At 46.1% G+C, this 15728-nt stretch overlaps 1 pseudogene; it reads right to left on the bottom strand.

The window, feature by feature from the left end:
• Positions 1 to 13192: 13192 nt before the first annotated feature.
• LOC105992984 lies at positions 13193 to 15240 on the bottom strand (annotated as a pseudogene).
• Between the last annotated feature and the right edge of the window lie 488 nt (positions 15241 to 15728).

Below are 15728 nucleotides of genomic sequence, written 5' to 3'. Positions count from 1 at the left end.
CTTCTATTTGTACAATTAACTCAGAATAATTTAAAACGGTTTTCCTCACGGTATCCAACTACATTTTCTGAAGCTGTACTTTGAAAACACCATCATACCTGAACACATAATTTGAATTCACACTTCAGCATTTCCTTGACACATTCGACTTTGTGCCTTCCTTCTTTTGTATACATTCCTTTTGAGTTTATAGTTGCCCTATTGCCATTTCATCTGTACAAACTGCTAAGAACATTGTTCAACTACCACTTCTTGTTTGCACACACCCAGTCTATGTAAGAAGGTACTTTGTCCATATTAAACAATAAAGTAGTACTCACTCTCTGAGGAGAAAACTTCCACAGTATAACCCTATGTCCACATTAGAGAATGTAGAATGTAAAGCAGTTTGACACAAACAGTGATACTAGAATTGAAACGCTCCTTTGAGACATTTTTTGGAGCTCAATTTGCCCAGGAGAAATATAAATATCCACAAACTTTGGAGCCAATTAGTAACTAACAAAATTAAGGCTAGATCATAGATGTTGTGTTGATACACATCACCATTGTATTATTAGTACATCAGAATCATTCCCTACTTGCAAATGTGTATGAGAAAATGAAAGAAAGGCATTAAAGCAAAATGTCTTACTTTTTAAGCATTTAATCTTAGTGGGGATGGTAATGTCTGAACTCTTCCATTCAATAAAAGCTTGAAGTATATAAGAGCACTTCCTACATATAATAATTTCTGGCAGGTTGATTGACAGAGTTATTTCAGTATGTAGATATCTCTAACAATAACTTGACTTAAGTAGAGTGCATGGCACTTATGATGGGTCAATGGCTATTGTGGCATTTTCTGTTCTAAAGAAAAATCAACTTGAGGAGTTTTCAGTAACATCAGTAAAGCTGTATGTTCAACCTAATACTTGGTGTTTCTTTTCCTACGTTTATAATAAGTAGGCTGATAAGATATCCAAACATATCTAAAGATATTTCAATAAAATCCCAAACAAATGTGAATACATTGGTCACTTGTGCTGTAGTTCAATCTATAATCTCGTGGTAAACAAAGTCTTCAAAAATATTCTCAAAATAATTCTAAATAAAGTTCATGAGAGTTATATCTGTATAATTCTTCTGAGGTCCGGATAAAAGCATTTGTTTCCATAGGCTCTGTTGAATTCATGGATAAAGAATTTTATGTCTTCATATTCATATCCCAAAATTTTATCAATACGACTTTCACCAAAACACTGTTCTTATTGAACTTGTTTAAGTCCTTTTAATTTTCATATCCAAATAGTATATTTCCTTCAATACCTTCTTGCAAATTCTATCCTTTCTTTACTTCCGTAAATCTGTTTTTATTACATTTTTGTTTCCTTATTTATCTCTTTCTTCGAAATTGTTCACACTGTTGCTCACATTGCTCACACTTGTGTCAGAACTTTCCTTTACCTCTTCCCTTTAATAATTCACCCGACTTTATTACTGTTTTTCACATTCATGGTGGTGGATATTTTCGTGATGTCAAAACAGACCTATCTTTCCATCTGTTTAATAAAAAAAACTTTAGAATTATCAGAGGGTTTTTCCCCCTGCATCCATCAGTTGCACATGTAGTCCTTATCACCAAGAATATCACTCACACAGTTGCCTGGCCAGAGATGTAGAAGCCTTTTAGATTTCTCCTTACCCTTCTATTCCCGTACATTAGGTCAGATGTATGATGAAGGTTTTCTCACTATCTCTCACTAATATGATTTCTGTGTACTCCTTTTTATGCCCCTGACACAAGCCTGTTTCAAGTACTAATCACTGGTCACCTAGTCCTAAAACAACTATTTACCAAGTATGCTTTTTCCCCATAGTATTTTCATATTGGTCCTCTCCATCACCAAATTATTCTCCTTGTAAGCACACAGAGTGAAGAGTTCAGACACAAATTCTAGTATCATTATTTACTCAGTATTGACTGTTGGCCTTACATTTCTCATCTGTAAAGGGATGTAATCTACCAGAAATATTGAAGAATATATTTGTTGACTTCTAGAGCAAGAAAAAAGAAAAGTGAAGAGTCCTTACATTTTCCACCTTAGCTTACAAATAAGGAAAGAGTCAAATTCACTTTTCTGATATAAAGTCACAAATTGTTTCATGCAGAAATAAAAATAAATTTTAGCTCCTGGCTCTAAGAACTGTGTCCTTTTAAGGTAACTACAGATATGTACGTGTTATTAGGTAAATTATGTCATGTGTATACAGCTGTATTTAACATTATCTCAATATATCATTAGAAAACATTGGTTATTGTATAGTATCTATATGAGAATGTTATTTGAACTAATCACACTAAGTTGAAAACTACATCTTAGTCCATCAAAATCTGGAAATAAATAACTTTATTTATAAGAAAAAAATACCACCAAGAAAAGTGAGTATATATTAGAGAGACTGCAGGAATAACATTAGAGTTTTTACTGTCTCTACCTGTTTATGTGATTGTATTTCTTGATATTGAAACTCTCCCCTTGTTATTCTTGATGCATATAATCCAACGCTGTCTATTACTATGTATTCAATGTGGGAAATAAAGCTTCAAATATATCTAAACTTTTTTTCCTTTTCCATTATAACGTCATTATCAGGGTACACTGTGGTCATCCACACCTAATTTGCCAGTTTCGGCTATGGCTTCCTTAATACTCCGCCAAACATCAGCAATGCAAGGTCATGTACTCTTTCTTTGCCTTGTTATTTACATCCAGAATGGTCACAATACAAAGGAGAAAAAAGGAGCAGCCCCAAGATTTGAACTCAGGTCCTAGGATCCAAGGGATGACTGTGGCAGACCTGAGAGCAAGCCCTGTGCTCGGCTAACAATAATAATAATAATAATAATAATAATAATAATGCCCTGGTTTGGAATTTGCACTATTTTTCTTGCAGGCCTTGTATTTGAACTCAGGGTCTGGATAACTTTGTGTCACTGTGAAGGGGAAAGGCTCACCATCCTTGAAGACAAGAAATTCAGACCAGTTCCCAGAGCATGAAATGAAGCCCCAGCACTGGAAAAAATAATATTAATATATAAGATCTATTTACATACATGGGTTTAGTGCATATGATGTTTATTACCCTTATTTATTTAGTATTATTACACACATAACAGTTCTTTTATTACATCATATCACATAGGATATATTTGCATATGGATTATACATCATACTGAGACCCAGGATTTTCACAGAAAAGGAAAAAATAATGTGTCAAAATTGGCTTCTTACTCCACGAATAAATTTTTGGACATGCTGAGCTTTCAACTTATAGCCTACAATGGCCAATTCTTAAATGTGGTCACATTCTTAGCACAGAAGCCTCTAGCAACCTGAGCTGCCAGAAAGTTTTGAGGACCTGTGATCAAGCCACAGGAGTACCCAATATAGATAGATAGATAGATAGATAGATAGATAGATAGATAGATAGATAGATAGATAGAAAGATAGAAATGTAGATATATATGCAGAGAGAGAGGGAATGTGAGGATATTAAATTATATATATATATAATAACCAATTATTAATTTTCAAATTATGCCTCCATTTAATGAAGTATCATGTTTGAATACTTATAAAAGCATTAATTAAAAATTAGTCAATAAACTTCCATTAGGGGAATCATACCATGCTGCTAGAATGGAAGATATAAATCCAATAATTTTTATGTGGCATTCTAATTATTCTAATTATTTATTCTAATTAATTATTACTTTTATAGCATTTCATTAGCATTCACATGAATAGGAATGAGTTTGTCAGGATCACCTTCAATTTGTGGGTGGCAGTCTTGGCATTCGAACTCCAGGCTTGGGCAGTTTACTTAGAATGCAAACCATTGGAATGACAGCGTGAAAATTTCAGATTGTTATGATTACAAAAAAGAACAAGAAGAAAAGAAACCCAGGAGCCACGGGCTCCTGCCTGTTATCCTAACTTGTCAGGAGGCTGATATATAGAGAAGGCCAATTTGAATTCAACCAAGACAGGAAAGTCCAAGACATTCTTATTTCTAAGAGATCACAAAAAAAAAAAAACGAACATGAATTGAACTGTGGCTCAAGGGCCGAGCACTACCTTTGAGCAAAGGAGCTCAGGGACAGGGCCTAGGCTCATAGTACAAACCTGGAACTGTCCCCACCCCAAAAATAGAGGCAATACCTCCATGTCTCTGTGTATGGATGGATGATGGATGGATGAAAGGCATTCAGCAGGTTGCCCATGCCCAACTCTCCAACCTGGGCAAGCTGGGACAAGCCTTGAATTGTATTAAGTCTGAGCTGGAAGCTTGAACATAGCATCCTTTTCTGCCATTTAATAAATGAAGCCTGATGGGACACCTAGCAGCCAGCCACTGCTTCCAGGGAGACCACAATACCTATACTGTAAGAGTTGTCAAAGTTTCTGGCTCCATATTCTCCATCCCTCTGTAGAATGTGAGACTAGACCTCTGGAGCATGGTGGCTATTACTCATTTATCATTCCTCATTGCTGAGTCAGAGGCTGGTCCCAAATCTTGGCAAAGATAAGAAATAGTCAGCAATATCTATGCCAAAAGGGATATGCCAATCAATCTCACCCTCATAATTCCTATTAGAAGTGAGCCTTGATCTGTGAATGTGGCTTAGTGGTAGAGTGCTTACCTAGCATGCACTAAGCCCTGAGTTTGATTGCTCAGTAGCACACAAACAGAAAAAGCCAAAAGTGGCACTGTGGCTTAAGTGATAGAGTGTTAGCCTTGAGCAAAAGAAGCTCAGAAACATGCCCAGAACCTGAGTTCAAGCCCAAAGACTAGCAAAAAAATGAGCCTGGTGAGACATATTCTTCTGGGACTCAGAGGAGGACTGAGGTTATAGGTAAGAGGTAGGGTAGATGGCAGGTGCAGGTGGCTCACCCCTGTAAGCTACCCAGGAGGCTGAGATCTGAGGATCCCAATTGCAAGCAGGAAAGTCTATATGAGAAACTTTTCTCCAATTAAGCATCCAAATAGCCAGAAGTAGAGCTGTGGCCCAAGTAGTAGAGTGCTAGCATTGAGCGCAAAAGCTCAGAGATAGGATAGCATGCAGGCCATGAATTAAAACCCCAGGACTGGCATGCACATGCACACACACACACACACACACACACACACACACACTCACACACACACACATACACACACACACACACACATACACACCAACAGAGCATTTGCCAGTCAGCCTGCAAAAGTTCCATCTCTAGCAACTCAATATTAAAAAGAAGAGGGAGAAGGGAAGGAAAGACTTGCTCCACGAGGTGATATTACCAGTGCCAAAGTTCCACAGGAGTTCTAAGATGTGGATTCAGGACAGAGGGTCTCAGGCAGAGGGTCCAACATGGGCAAAGGTCCTGAGGTGTGGTGTAGATGGTGTGGGTGGGATGAAGGTTCTGTGGCTTCAGACAAGTCTGGGAGGACATTCAAGGCTGGGTCAAGGTTTGTACTTGAGTCACAGGTAGGGTACACGGTCAGGTCCCAGAATGGAGCCCAGGGGGAAGATTAGCTTGCTTTTTACCAGGTACCCCAGCCATTTCCTGTGGCTGGAAGCTTATTTTTCACAGCTCCTGACCCTCAGACCTCCTTTGCATGGAGGAATCAAGGCAAACGCAGGGAAGAAAGCTTGCTTAAGAAAAGCTTCTAGCCCAATGCCAGTGGTGGCTCAACCCCTGTAAATCCTAGTTACTCAGGAGACTGAGAAAGAGATTGTGGGTCAAGCCAGCTCAGGGGAAGAAAGTTAGTGAGGCTCTTCGTACTAATTAATTACCAAAAGCCAGAAATGGAGTTGTGGCTCAAGTGGTAGAGTGCTAACCTTGAGGGAAAATGTTAAGAGACCAGAGTCCAGGCCGTGAGTTCAAGCCCGCGTACTGGCACAGATAAAAGAAAGAAAAGCTTTCAGGAGCTCCTAGTCTATTGTGAAAGGCCAGATCAGCCGGGAACCGGTGGCTCACACCTGTCCTCCTACCTCCTCAGGAGGCTGAGATGTAAGGATCACTGTTCAAAGCCAGCCCAATTAGGAATCCTGGAGACTCTGATCTCCAAGGAACCTCCAGAAAACTGGAAGTGTCTCTGTAGCTCAAGTGATAAGCTGAAGAGCTTGGGTACAGCGCCCAGGCCCAGAGTTCAAGCCCCATGACCAACACCTGGCCTGCTTGGACCTCCCTCTGTTGCTCTAGGCAGATTAATTTCCAGTGAGCCACTGAGTATCTCCCAATGTCTAGGTGTCCTACAAGTCTTGAGAGCAGCCTGTTTGGAGGCCTAGGGGCATGGAGATAATCAGAATGGCATCTATCGTGGGTGTAATGTATGTCTGAGCAGTAAATTGACATCTCAGACCACGGTTCTGGGCCAGGAGGGGCAGAAGCTGCAAGATATTATACCAGGTAATGCCCACTCATGCGGGTATCACAAGAGTGTGAATTTGTCTCAGGAATTCACAGCCACCTGGTTGCTGCTTGTAGCAGTCGCTGTCCCTGGAGTCCCAGGGCTCAGAGGCATGCTTTCCTCACCTCAGCAGTGCTCAGGGACAGATGAAGGTCTGCAATCGTGGGCTGACTACAAACAAGCATCCCTACTGTCCTTCCCCTGGTCCTGTGGCCCTGTACATGGATGTATCTCTTGTGAGTTTACTGTGACTATGCCTCAGGACTGCCCCCAGTTCTGGTTCAGCTCATCATAACCACCTTCCTGTGTGTGTTGTGTGTGTGTGTGTGTGTGTGTGTGTGTGTATCTGTGAGTGTGCGCATAAGCATCTTGGGAGTAGGGCTTGATCTCAGGGCCTGGGCTCTGTCCTTCTAGCTTTCAGGTGGTTATTTGCAGAAGAGAGTCTCACAGACTTTTCTAGCTGGGCTGCCTCGGAATGGCAATCCTCATATCTCAGACTCCTGAGGAGCTAGGAATATGAGAGCATGAGCTATTACCATCTGTCCACAGTTTCTTTCTTGGCTAAAACAGACTACCTCTCTCCAGATGAGCACCCATCTACAGCTACCCCTCCTAACCCTGGCTTCAGATGAAATATAACCTCCTCCCCTGAGGAAAAAGAAATGGGATCAGGTTTGAGCTTTATGTTCTTCACACAGTCAGGGGCTGCTGGGAGCTGATGTGGAGGTCAGAGATATAGGTCAGGGCAAGAAGACAGCTGTTAGAACAGAAGAGATTATGAAAAAGAGCCTTGCAGCTGGAGGCCATTGGCTCATGCCTATAATCCTAGCTACTCAAGGCTGAGACCTGAGGATCAATCAAGATTCAAAGCTAGCCTGGGCAGACTCTTATCTCCAATGAATCACCAAAAAGATGGGTAGCAGAGCTACTGTAGTTCAAGTAGTACTGAAGCAACCTTGTGCAAACAAGCTAAAGCATACCACAGAGGCTCTGAGTTCAAGCCTTGGTACACACACACACACACACACACACATACACACACACACATCCTTAGCAGGTGCCAGTGGCTCATACCAGCAATCCAAGATACTCAAGGGGCTGAGCTCTTAGGGCAGCAACTTGAAGCCAACCCAAGCAGGAAAATATGTGAGACACTTCTGTCTACTAAGCTACCAAAAAAGATGAAAGGTGAGCTGTGGTTCAAATGTTAGCGTGTTAGCCTTGAACAAAGGAAGCTCAGGGACAGTGCCAAGGTCTGAGTTCCAGCTCTAAGACTTTTTTAAAAACACCCCGCACCCCAATAAGGCCATAAATCCAGAATTTGGTCATTCTAGATCTCACTTCCACAGCACAAGTGGCCCACACTGGGTTAAGAAGTGATCTTACACAAGGAGGACACAGCCACGTCAAGGATAATGGCCCAGAACATTGAGGTACTGGCCAAACCAGTCTCTCATCCCCCAGTTGCCTTGCCCTACAGTTCAAAATCTGTGCCCCTGTATTCTGGACATCCAGAATTGTTTAGAAGGACCTGAGAGGCCCTGCTAGGGCCAGAAGATAGACTTGCCTGCAACAAGACATTGACCAATACTTCCAAGCCACCTTGGCCTCACCTCTCATGTAGCCCCTGATCATCCTCGCTGGGTCAGCCTTCAGTCAGCCATCAAGCTCGAGTTAGCCAGAGCCACTGGCAACCAGCCTTCCTCCACTCCAATGCCAGCCTGCTGGGAGTAGGATATGCAGTCAGAGGCCCAGCTGAAGGAAATGACAGTACATCGCATGACGACTGAACTTGCTCCCCCAGAGGCAGGGGATAACATATGCTAGCTGGCCCTGCTGACCCAGAATCCTCTGGAAGTGGACAAAGATATGGACAGTCGAACTTGGGCCCCAAAGAATAACTGGAATATTCAGGTCTCTGGCAATTTAGGACTCATTATAGATCCTGATAGGGGGCTAAAGACAAGGTTTCCATGGAGGAGGGGCACCATATGAGTTAGGAATAGACAGACAGGCACTCAGGAAGTGGATAGAGAAAGATGAGAGAAAAATACACACACATGCACACACACACACACACACACACACACACATGCACATACACAACGGGTAGCACAAGGCCTCAGCATTCCCTGAGCACATGAATATCCCAAACCCAGAGAAGATGGCACTATTGTCCTCAGACCAAATGTAGAGAAAACTCAGAGCCTCTCACACATCTGGAGTGGCTCCTAACACAGCACAGCATTTCCTACTGTACACAACGCTGTGAAGAAAATTCAGCCACCTTATTTTTGGTTGTCGGTCATAGGCTTTTAACTTTGGGCCTGTAAACAGTCCCTCAGCTCTTCAGCTGAAGGTGTGTGCTCTACCACTGGAGCCAGAGCACCACTTCTGGTTTTCTGGTGGTTCACTGAAGATAGTCTCACAGACTTGCTTTCCCAAGCTAACTTTGAACTGTGATCCTCAGATCTCAGCCTCCTGAGTAGATAGGATGACAGTTCTGAGCCACTGGCATCTCCCAGATTCAGCTACTTGCTCTACCACTTGAGCCATGGCCCACTTACAGTTGGAGGTTGGAGATGAGACTCTCATGGGACTTTCCTGCCTCGGCTGGGAAATAAGATGCTTTGGATCACAATCTCCCAAGTATCCAGGATGACAGGTGTGAGCCACCAGCACAGGGCTTATGTTCTCTCATTCTTTAGAATTTCCACCTAGTCCTCCTCTAGATAGTACCACCTAGACACTCTTTAACCTCCCTCAGAGACAGCAAAGTGAGGCTCGGAATCTGGGTAGGACCATGGGCATTAAAGTGCTCCTTCACATCACTACCCCTCTCTAAGCTCCCATCCACCTCCTCTGGATGGCCTGGTCATCTGAGGCAGATCAGAACCACTAGGAAATCTGGAGGATGCCCTGTATCCCCCGCACCTACTAACTGGTACCTGAGGATTTCTGGGGCCAGCTACTCCATATCCAGTTGGAAAACATTAGGAGGGTTGCTGATAACCAGGTCCAGGGTTGCCCAGGTCAGAAGGAGTATCCAAATCCCATCTGTCAAAGGAGACACAAAGCATGGATGGATTTACTAAGAGCTACAGGGCATGGCAATCCACCTCTCATCCAGGTCCCTTGGAGTGCTGTTATATGTTGACAGTCCTGGGGCTTGACCTTGGGGCCCAGGCGCTGTCCCAGAGCTACTTTTGCTCGAGGCAAGTGCCCTTCCACCTGAGCCATGGTGCCACTTCTGGCTTTTTCTGTGTATGCAGGACCTAGGAATCAAACCCAGGGTTTCCTGTGTGCTAGGCGAGCTTACTACTGCTAAGACACAATCCCAACCCTGGATAGCTGTTCTTCTGTGACACGTTGAGCCTGTCTCGGGACAGACCTGCACATCTTTTTTTGGGGGGCGGGGGGTCTTGTTGTGGGGCCTGAACTCTGGGCCTGGACGCTGTCCCTCAGCTCTTCACCTCAAGGCTAGTGCTCTACCATATGAGCCACGGCGCTGCTTCCAGTTTTATCTTTTTGCTTATGTGGTGCTGAGGAATCAAACCCAGGGCCTCATGCATGCAAGGCAAGCACTCTACCACTGAGTCACCTTCCCAGCCCAAGACCTGCACATCTTTACTGAGTTTTTCACCACTACCTCTGGTTGGATATGAACATGCTCAGCTATGTTGTCCTTTATCTACCTCATCTTTGCTCTCTGTACTTCCTGTCAGATCCTCCTTGTTAAGCAAGACCCCCTTTCAAGTGCTGCCTCTAAGAAGCCTGCTCCAATCACCCAGGCAGAGAGGGATCTTCTCTGCTCTGAAGGTTGCTGGCCTTGTCAAGCTCGGCCTACCAGCTGGTGTGTGTTCAGAGAGCACAAAGGGGAAGGTCTGGCTTTTACCACCCAATTTCTGAAGGCTCTGATACACTACCCAGAGACCAGTACTGTATCACACTTCGGAAGAGAGCACTCAAGGCTCAGGCAGTCTGGGGGCACCACATGGGACCATTTCTTTATGTGGGCTTGAACTGAGGATCTGGGAACTGTCTCTCTGAGTTTTTGTGCTCAATTCTGGTGCTCTATCACTTGAGCCACAGCTCCACTTCTAACTTTTTGGTGATTCCATGGAGAGTAGAGTCTCACTGGCTTTCCAGCTTATGGCTGGCTTTGATCTTTGATCCTCAGATATCTGCCTCCCGAGTAGCCAGGATGTCAGGCATGAGCCTGAGCCAGAGATGACAGGCACCAGAGCCTTTCTTTGAGCTTCTGTTTATCTCATGTCAACTAGCAAGCCCTAGTTAAAATAGTCATTTTACAGGGGATCAAGTTCCTCTTCTAGGTCAGTTAGTCCAAGGAGATAAAGTATCTTTGAAAAAGGCTACTCTGAGTTGGCCTAGGTGAGTGTGTGTGTGAGAGAGAGAGTATGAGTTTCAGAGATACTTACTCCCATGTCCGCAGTGCTTCATCCTCCCAGTGGTGAGTAAATCCAGGATCCCCATCCCAAGGAGGGAAGGTAGGGGATGGTACTTAAGGTCATATCAAGAGGGATGATCTGATTTCTGTCCTGTAGCTCAAGCCGGGGAAGAGAAAACAAGACAGAAGGAGAGGTTTAGAAGAACATCAAGGGAAGCCCCTTACCTTTAGATACAAGTACCAGAGAGAAGACTGAATCCATCCTTTTTGGTAGTAACATAACAGGGGCCCACTATTCATCCTCTGAAACAAGCAACAAATGGTGACTGCCTCAAGTACTTTAACCCTTCACTCAACTTGGTGGTCACACTAGAGAGAGTCAGAGGAGAATCAACAGCTGACGCATAAAAGCAATCAAGGCACATCGTTCATAGCAGGAAACCATCTGGCTTGGGAACTCTGCTTGTGATATTTTGAATGTCATTGATTGTTGGCTGAAATGGTTCATCTAATTTGACCCATAATCCCAGGCATTAGTGGATATTGCCAGCTTCAAGCAAAAAAAACCTGGAAAAGGTGGCATTTTAGTTGTCCCAATCAAACTTAAAGGGTTCTAAATTTAGTGGACCCCTTTTCTTTCCAGACAGCCTACATCAGGTTACAGAAACTGACATTCAGCAAGCCCTAGCTAACTGCCATGGCCTGATACCGAGCATGCTCCAGCAGGGGGAATGCACTTGCCTACCACTGCCCAGCTGGAAACAGCACAGGCAGGACATAGATTAGAGTCTGCAGGATTCCAGGGCAGAATTCCCACCAGTGCACTCCCCTGGCAGGTAATCCACACCACCAGTGGGATCCCAGAGCCACCTGCCCAGATGCCCATGGACACCGTCAATGCCCTGGGTAAGGTTGGCCTGTCATCCTCGGTAGTGGTGAACCATCTGCAATATCACACCATTCACCACTTCCTAGACCCTCCTAGCTTTACAGCCACTGCCCTACTCACCCCCCCTCCATCTTGTTCCCTAATTACATTTGGCCAACATATTCCCATCTGTTAATTAGCTCCAACTATACAAACGAGAGCATTGTGTCTGGATGAAAGAGTGTGGCTGTGGTCACACTAGTCTCACAAGCCTTCAGACTTAAGACAGAAGGTATCAGCTTTGGTCTGTGGTTCACACAGGCCTCCTAGGGGAGACCCATGCAGGCCCAGCAGCTACTGTGAGCTATAGGAAAGGGGGAAGAGAGAGGTGGAAAGGAATGTCTACTGAAATCTTCCCCAAAGCAGCCATAAAACAGTGATGGTGAAAAAAAAATATGGCTGGTCTCATACGTGGCATTGCTGAAAAAAAGAACAACAAGTATACACACACACACACACACACACACAAATCCAGAACAGTGGCTGTAGACTCATCCATGCAGCACCTGCAATTTGCCAACTGATCACTCACCTGAGCACAGTCAGGTTCTCTCTCTCTTTCTCTCTCTCTCTCTGCCTCTTTCACACACACACACACACACACACACACACACACACACACACACACACATAGACTCACAATAGTGCCCCTCCTGAGTTTGTTGGTTCCTCATCTGGGACAATGTACAAGCTGGAGCACGGGAGTTCCATTGTCAGATCCAGGGACTTGACCCAAGGAAGCACCCCTCTAATAATGCTGAACCACCCTGCCTCTCCCATTCTCCAGGGCCAGACACTTTCCCTTGGGAATAACCAGCCATGACTCCCCATTCACCAAAACCCTAGGCCAGGGCTCTGGGTGAAGGAGTCCTGAGACAGGTGGCTCTTCAGAGCCTGGACTGAAAACAAGCAGGAGATCATGGTGTACCCAGAGAGGTGTCTGACCAGGGGTGGGGGCAGTGTTGGAAAATTGATGAGGTCCTAAAGGCTACATACATGGATGAACTTCCTACTCCAGCCTAGATGCTTCTGGGTGACTTGGTGGATTCTTGGGGAAGATGAGGAAACCAGATGGTCCTGGAGCACCAGCAGATGGTGGCAGAGCTGGGAAATGTGATCACCCTGTGAGTGCTGTTGACAGCTGGAATGGGGGGGGGACCAGCAGGGTGTACCTGTGTTGGAGGGGCGTGTTCTTCCCAGACATTCACCTTCTATCTGACCCCTAGTGCCCTTACCTCCCTAGTGGGCTCTTCTGGGACCCTCCTCAGGGGAAAGTGTGACCGAGCACAAAAGACAAGGGCTCACACAGAATGGGGGGCTATCTTCTTGTTTTTTAAAATCAAGGTATAACATATGTATTTAGACATATTAGCAGCGAAAAATGTATGCTTCAACACACTTATTGGGAAAAAGTCTGAAAATATTACTACACTGAATTCAAGGGTATTTGCAGGAGACCTGACAGAGAAGTTCTCTAGAACATTTCAAGAAATTTAAAAGGGGGGGTGGAGGGGAAGGGAAAGGGTCAAAAGGGAAATATCCTCAGTTTAATTGACAAAGTTCAGTGCTTGCTCCGACTTAATTTCTGTCTCTCCCCTGCCCCGTCCCCAAAAAGTTTCCAGATGAGTACATCACTTAGACGAAAGTTCATCTACTGGAATAAAGGGAGAGACCACTTGGGCAGGTGATACAGGAGAGTCGGTGGTAGTGCTTACAAGAAGATCCCGCACTGCTGCTGTTTCCATCCAGGGTATCCGAAGACACACACAAACCAGGATCTGACAGCTGGACTACGTCAGAAGAAAGCATGTTGGTGATGCCCTGGAAAAATCTCTTTGGCTGATACTCAGTTTCCATTTCACATTTTCTTTTCAATGGTCCAAAACACTTAGTCTGATACAATTGATGGGACTCTGGTTTCTCCGGGTGGTAAATTCGGTCGTCGGGCTCGGGATGGGGCTTGGAGGCAATCCATTTCTACTCACGAAACTTTGCAAGGATGGTGAAAAGCACTGCTTCCCAATACCCCGGGTGGGTGATGGTGCTGTTGACACAGGAATAAAGTCCATCCGCTTGGGCGAAGCGGATTTCTCCACGTCGTTGTCACTAAGTCTGAAACTTTCCTCCCAGGAGTGGCTTATTTGCATTGCGGTCTGGACCCCTCGCTAATGGACCATCTCTTGGTTGATCAGGTCCATGCCCTCCTCCTTTTTGATCTGGTGCAAGCCGCTGTTGTGCATGCAGATGGGGGAGGCCAGGAGCAGCAGGCCATGGCAGCCTGGGAATGTGGTGCTGTTCCCCCTGGTGCTAGGCACCTTGGCCTGGAACACCGGCGAGGTGACACTGAGGCTGTGGATGAGGGGGGCGCTGTTAGACCTCCAGAGGCCCCCTCCGCCACCACCGCTGCTGCAGCAGCCTCTGCTCCTCCACTGCCACAGCCGCCCTCCCCTGGACTCTTGCCAGGACCCAGAGGCAGCTCTGGGTCCAACTCCATCTTCTCCTGAGCCAGGTAGGGGGGCAGGGAAGCAGGGGCGGTCCTCGGTCAGGCCTCGGGGACTCTCATACCCCGCAGTACAGGGAAGCCACCGCCACCACCGCCTTCTGGGGGGCTATCTTCTGCATCCAACACATCCCCACCCCCAGAAAAAAGGAAACATCCCAAGAAGGCAGGTGTGGAGGTGCTGCTCCCCACCTCTGACTAAAGCCACCAGGTTCCCTGTGGCACACCCTCTTCACCCATCCCTGCATCTACCTTTTTCCTGGGACACTGACCACTAAGGATGGGGGTGGGATTCCAGGATCAACATCGACTCTCCCACCCCCCACTCCTGGGGGGCATTTGTGGCAGGGTCAGGGCTGGCCTGCCTGGTGCTGGGGAGGCGAGTTTGGGACCCAAGAGGGGAGGCAGGTGTCACGGGTCTGGGTCCGTGGGGGGTGTGGGATAGGGGGAGGTCGTGAGGTGCAGACCCGCAGGGCTTCCACTGGGGACCAGGTCCGGCTGCAAGGAGGCCAGGGGTGCACCATCGATGGATGACTCCAAGAGGCACCACGAGTCCAAGCTGGCTGCAACCTGTTTCAAATGAGGTGCCACGGGGAGGGCAGGAGAAGGGGCCGGGGCAGGGGCGGGCAGGTGGCAGGGCTGAACTTGCCCCCTCCACAGCTGAGCTCCTGGTGCAGAGGCCTTGGACTCAGGGCTTACCTGGCTTCTGAGCCTCCCTGTGGCTGTGAGAGGGATGTGCCTGCTGTGCTGGCTTTGTGTCCTCTGTGCTTCTGGCCCAGACCTGTGCTCTTTCAGCAGCGGAGGCCAGTCATGATGCTGCCACCCGAGGTGCATGTGCCTGCTCTTCTCTGCTCTCTCTCTCTGCCCCCACTTCTCACCCAGGCTGCCCAGCCCCTGCTGCACAAGTATGCCAGCTCCCGTGTGCCCCTGTCTGCAGCAACTATGTGCCCCTTCAACCATGCCCTGTCCTCCCCTCAGTCACACTACTTCCCCACCTAGGTCATGCCCCCGCCCCTGGCTTTGTACTGCCCTGACTCTGCCCTAAGGCTACCAGGCTATGGCAGAAGCAGCCTCACCTCAGCTCAGGGCTTTCCCCCAACCCAGGCAGCTGTCTTAGGGAATTGAAGATCCCCTCAGCCCAACCACTGCGGGAGACTCTTCTCCATCCACCCCACAAACCAAGCAGGTACAAGGTAACGCTCCGAGTTTGTGTGTGTGTGTGTGTGTGTGTGTGTGTGTGTGTGTGAGTGAGTGTGTGTGTGTATGTGATTGTCCTCTCAAGGACTCAGAACATTGAATCTTTTGGGATGACAGCACACAGCACACTTATAAAAATGGAAGAGCTTGGAAAAAATTATATTAAGTGACGTAAGCCAAGCCCAATAAAACATAGGTCCCATGGTTTCTCTTATTTGCAATATCTAGTATATGTATGAGTCAAGCAGAAA

The sequence above is a fragment of the Dipodomys ordii genome, unplaced genomic scaffold (assembly GCF_000151885.1).
Source record: "Dipodomys ordii isolate 6190 unplaced genomic scaffold, Dord_2.0 Scaffold91, whole genome shotgun sequence".
Classification (NCBI taxonomy): Eukaryota; Metazoa; Chordata; class Mammalia; order Rodentia; family Heteromyidae; genus Dipodomys; species Dipodomys ordii.
This window is presented reverse-complemented; position numbering and strand designations above follow the sequence as displayed.